This window comes from Oncorhynchus mykiss, chromosome 3 (genome assembly GCF_013265735.2).
Source record: "Oncorhynchus mykiss isolate Arlee chromosome 3, USDA_OmykA_1.1, whole genome shotgun sequence".
NCBI lineage: Eukaryota > Metazoa > Chordata > Actinopteri > Salmoniformes > Salmonidae > Oncorhynchus > Oncorhynchus mykiss.
In genome coordinates, this window is record NC_048567.1 from 28,781,014 (window position 1) to 28,787,257 (window position 6,244).

At 40.5% G+C, this 6,244-nt stretch overlaps 1 pseudogene; it reads right to left on the reverse strand.

Moving 5' to 3' along the window:
- Positions 1-582: 582 nt before the first annotated feature.
- Positions 583-5,265, reverse strand: LOC110517244 (annotated as a pseudogene).
- Positions 5,266-6,244: the final 979 nt, after the last annotated feature.

Below are 6,244 nucleotides of genomic sequence, written 5' to 3' on the forward strand. Positions count from 1 at the left end.
TCAGTACACCCCGTCATAGATTCTACAAGAGCCTGGAATTCTATTGGAGGGATGTGACACCATTCTTCAACAAAAATTTCTATAATTTTGTGTTTTGGTGATGGTAGTGTAGAGCACCGTCTCAGGCGCCACTACAGAATCTCCCATAAGTGTTCAATTGGGTTGAGAACGGGTGACAGACGGCCATGGCATATGGGTTACATAGTGTTCATGTTCTTCAAACCATTCAGTGACCACTTGTGCATGGGGGCATTGTCATCCTATGGCCATGGTAGCCAAAATAATGCCCAGAATAATGGCATGCCAAGTATTTCTATACACAACCTTAAGAATGATAGTAGGTTAATTGCTTAAGAAAAATCAGGAACCACACCTGTGTGTAAGCACCAGCTTTCGATATACTTCGTATCCTTTATATTTACTCAAGTGTTTCCATTATTTTGGCAGTTACCTGTACATTGATGAAGTACACTAGTGCCATCTACTGGTAGTATAACTGAACAGCATGTGATTGATAAATGCTCAAATGAACCTATAAAAAAGACATTTGGCATAGACATATACAAGATTGAGGCTTAGAAATTGGTCTCAAAACAATTTATTCATAAAAAATCTAACTTATATCCTTTGATAAATATGTACAAAAACTCTGCATTGCTGCAACCATAGAGATCAATCTATGCCTCCAACAACAATTGAGAGGGTATTCCCTGACCATTTCACTAGTCCATATTCACATGAATTGCAATAGGAAAACCAAAGTTCACATTACTGTCCGATGGAGACCGACTGGTGATTGTATAACAGGCCACAGAACTGTCTGGTTGATGATGCGTTTCCTGTTCAAAGAGGTTTACCTTTCTCATCGCTTTCTCTTAGCTTCAAACTTGTAGACGGCAGAGGCATTGACCGTCTCTTTGCTCACCTTCACCTTCTCGTTCTTATCCTGGACAGAGAGGAGACACCATAGAGATGGTAATACTGTTGAACATTCTACTGTTTATAGTGTGTCATCGTATTCTGTGGGAGGCACACATAAGCACAACGAGGATCAAAGAAACCTCCTATATAGATAACAAGCAGGCTGTTCTTTCTAGAAGTAGATGCACCCTTTGGGACAGTGGATAGAATCAGATGAATTAGAACAGAACCCAATTGAAAAGCCTAGAATTAAGCACAACTTGTCCACCAGAGGGGGGAAATGTACATTTGGCTTTGCTAACATGTGACACGCCTAGAAAAAACCCATCAATACAATTATCATGGGGAAATCCATGTCTTCCCCAACCACCGTCTTAAGCATTACGACTCATTAAGCTTCTATGGCTTGTAGTCATCCCCTACTCACGTGTAAGTCTTTGCGGGTCTGGATCTTCTGACCAATGACAAACTTCTTCTCCCGGTCAATCCGCTGGGACAAGATATTATACTGGTGCTTCCTGTCTGGCCAACTTCTGCAGAGAGGAAAACAAACAAAAACATCAATACATGTAACAGAGAAATACACTGTAGAGAGTTGAATAACCACACAACATCATCATTTATGCTAACAAAAGCCTTAAATGAAAGACTGGAATGGTCTAAAATGTGCAAACTCTACCCACCCCGGTGCCCTGGGTGAGCTAAAAAACAAATGTACCCATTGCTGAGGAACAGTGTGGCGGTTAGGCTATACAGGGACAGTCCTGACTGACCTTTATACTGAGAGGCTCCACGGCGCCCTGGATGGTCTTGCTCTCCGGCGTATTGTAACGGTTTTGACTTGAGGTTATTTTTTTTATAGGGGTGCCAGGTAGGTTGTGCCTACCAGAGAAAACATTGGTTTCTCCTTTTAGTTTGGGAGGGAATGAGTCCCATCTGGTCCGTCAAGTCTACACCAATACAAAGGACTTATGTAAACGTCAGAAGGGAAATCAACTTTTCATAAACCCTTAAAACATTGAAAAGAACTTCAAAAACAACTATTCTTTTGCGTGGGTTGTATTAGCAACATCAATGGATTACACACACATAATAATATAACACAATGAGTTCTGGTTCCTCCAGAAATGTCCTGTACCTCGGGCCTAAAAAGAGTCCAGCCCGGTAAAGGAGTTCAGTGAACTCAAGTGACTTTTGTCACGCAATGTTTGTCCGTTCATTCCGTGTAGCGTAAACCCAGTATTAAATCATACAATCAATATAACAATTTTACCACAGAACTTTAAAGCGTCTCAGCTCTTACTAATTCCTCAACTACATCTAACTACATAAATCATCACCGTATACATCATATCAAAACAAATGAAATACCGTATACAAAAAAGGTGGTAGTCAGTCGGTCAGTCAGACAATCCAATCCGCCAACAGATCTCCAGCGGAGAAAGGCCACGAAGAATGGAGAGGAGTAGTCCACGGACGCAAAGAGTGGATCCGATCCTGGGTAAACTCTCTCAGGCTACAAAACACACGTTTAACAGCAACAAAACAACCGGAATAGAGAAGCTTCGGGAACACATCCTCAGTCACGTCTCCATCACAAACGCCACTTTTGCGCAGCTGATGCTGGCTATTTAATTGGGAATTAAAGGGAAAGCACCCTATTGGAAGGAGAAGCACTGAGACGGCTCAAAATAATTCAGGGCCGTCACAGTATGGAGGGTGGGCCAGTTGTACACTCTCTCCACCAGCTCAGGGGCTGTATCCAGGTGGCTGGCCAGGTCAAAGTCTGCTACTGTAGTGGAACACAAAACCAGGAGAAATCAGGGCTCTGTCAGTTTCAGATGGTCTTTAGAAACAGTCTTCAGTTAAAAGAAAGATTCACCCATTTTGAACGTTCTATCATATTTGTGCATCTCTGAGTGATGTTTTATCGATTCCCGGGGTCATTTCATGTTTTCATGTGTATCTGAGCTATTTGCCATTCAAGCAGGCAGAGATACAGCCGCTGGATCAGACATTTTTTCCTTTAACTATTCATAAAGCGTCTCAGATTGAGAGTGCTGATCTAGGATCAGTTTAGCTTTTTACATTGTAATGAATTACATTATATTACAAGGACAGGGGGACCTGATCATAGATCGTCTCTCCTATTCTTAGACGCTTTATGAATATGGGCCCTAATTCCTTGGTGTACAAGAATGTCTGTATGTATGACAAAAGTGGGAGTTAATGGCCTTCTGTATGACATATCCAATGCAATACTACCAAATAACACTGCGCAGTGTGTATATACTTTGGTGTTTGTATTAATGTATTCCTCTACCTTTTTGCTTCGCGCCCACGTAGAAGGCGTGCCCGTTTTTCTGTTTGCCGTCAGCATCCAGGAGATGGAGTTCCGATAACAACCCCTCAATTTTCTGAAGGCAATTCAAAACACTTAAGCCTGCACTTTCACCTATGTATACCACCATTGACAACTTCAGTGACTGAACTGAGTGAGTACAAGAAAGCAACAGTCTGCACGTTGCACCCCACAGGATAAATTGTTGTTCAATTGCTTTTCATAGGCTCTTAAAAGGTGCTGACTGGCATACATTCCCTCACAATTTCACACTGTACATATTCACAGCCCATTCATTTATCTATTCATACAGCTAAAAGGAAATTACATAAGGAACCGTTTATTCCAGTTTACAAGGCACCACAGTGAGCTCTTACCTTGCCCTCAGACACTCTTCATCTCCACGTATCTGATATCCTGCGTCCTCATCAACTTCCTCTTTATTCTCCTCCTCTGTTCCTTTAGCCTTATTCGACACATGCACTCCATCCTTTCAAAACACAAGAGGACCAGAGATGAGAGGGGATTTTATTATCAGACTGCAGAAATGGCACAACCATTAATATATCATGTTTTGGATGAAAGCAAGGATGAAATATGGACATGGTAAAACCTGAAATGATCATATATATAGGCTAGCTATTGTATTAGCCCGAGTGTCAGTCTGTTTGTGCCATCATGCCAACTGATTATCACACTTGACAATGAGCAATAGAGTTGGCAAGTGCACAAAAAGATCTGGGACCTGGCTACTCTTGTATAACCTGGTCCCAGACCTGTGCGGTCTTACTCCACTGTGTTTAGCTTGACAATGATCAGAGGAGTTGACAAGACAGCTCAGACCTGGGACCAGACCAACATGATGACTTACCTTAAGCTGAGAGCTGACCATCTTGAAATAGAACTCATCAGGGTTCTTGTCCAAGGCTTTTTTTACGCAAAGGAGCAAGGGTGTTCGGTTTCTTGTGGTAGTCACTGAAAATGTCCAAACAAAAGGGTATAAGCTCAGCAACCAAATCAAATCTGTACATGGACCACACATAGTTAGCTGTGTAGCACATGTGACAGTTCAGCAAAGGTGAATAAGGGGTGGGTATAATTTGTGGAACATTCCATCAGGAATCTGTTCCAAAAACGTAGTAAATAACAACGTTGCCAACAAGCAACACATATAAAGTAGTATAGCGGCCGAATAAGATTCCGGGTAAGGAGCGGGCTATTTCATTATTTTTTTCACTCACCACGTTTATTCCGAAAAATGTCTGTCCTCATTCTGGTAGCCTATGGACAAACATTAAGAATAAACTACGTGGTGAGTTGATGCCTATTCGGCAGCTAGTTAGCTAGATGAATTGATCGTGCTACTTTGTACGCGTTGTTTGTTAGCAACCTTGTACTTTACGAAGTTTTAGGAACAGATTCCTGTTGGAACATTCCACAAATTATACCCACCCGTGAATAAGTGTTAATAGAATATCCATGAATTAGATTGACTTACTCTGCACGAAGTTTGTAATCCTTTTTCTTTTCAAGATGTCCCAGATGTTTTCGAAAACCAGGCTGTGGCACAAAATGAAACAGATAAATTAGTTAACGTTAGTTATTACAGTAGGCAACAGGAACCAAATGCACAATGCCGTTAGCAACATAATGCTACATGTCAACAACCACCAATCACACCAGCTGAACAAACAACAATAACATTGCTTCCTGGAAAGCTAACGTAACAACTCATCCTTATTTTTTTTATTCTCTCATCCTTACCTGGGATCTTTCTTGTGATTTTTTTTGTTGGGACTTCAATGCCTTTCTAAACGATGACATATTGACATTTTTTTAAGTAAAAAAAAAATCAATCAATCAATAAATAAATAAATCAATCAACTGTCTGGCTAACTACAAAGCCAAGATGCAAATGCCTCAAAATTCTTCCTTGGTAAAACACGTGGGTATACAGGAAGCGCTACCTCACTTTTCACTTAAGAAAATTCGCTAGTTCTTCTCTCCGCCGGCTACCATATTTGGCACAAATCAAACCATTATGATATCATGGTGAGCTCTCTTGATGTTATGGTGGGTGAAATTAGTGATGACGAAATATTAATATGTTTAGAATTTCCGTTAGTGTCATTATTCATATCAACAAAATACACAACATCAAACTTTTGTTGACATTATCAGATGTGGTTGTTGCAATATTCGCAATTAAACAGCAGGTGACAATGTTGCACACATTTTGACAATTACCCAGGCACTCCTGCCCTGATGTTGAAGGTACTATGTGATAGGTATTTGGGTATGGTGATGAGTAAGTGTGACCTTTCTGGTGCTGAATGTCCTAACAGAGAAGATATAACGGACCCCTTGGTCCTAAGGCCTACATTCTAGAATTCAGCAGAATATGCACACTAAACTGAGGGGCTTAAAATATATACAGTATTATAATGCTATTATGCGTGTATATTGTTATTAATGTCAATTTTCAGGCTGAATTTAAAAAGTAGCTTTAACCTCCGTTGTTGTGAGGATAATCAAATAAAAATCAGTGATAAGACAACCAAATAAGCCATTCAGCCCAGTAAATCCTTAAAGATTTATTGTGTTGAAAGTTTTACATAAAATGTTTTACTGTGGCTTTAAAATATAAACTTTGGCAATCTTTCTTCAAGCAGACCAAGGCAGATGCCAACATCCTGCTACAGAGACACTAAGCACACAACACCACGTTAGCTTTATATGGACTTTTTAAGCATCCAACACTGGGATTGTCCTGTCTGGTCTGTTCTGTCTCATGCTGCACAATGCCAGGCTTGGAACAAGGAAGAGATCCATAACAAACCCAGATCACTGCACTAGTCAGTTTATATGTCTTGGCCGCAGTTTTGATGCTCCAAATTACTTTGGTCACTGTAATGAAGGCCTGCCTTTGCCAAAGAAGTTGTTTAACACTAACATATAATATGTTTGTGTTTTTCCAACATG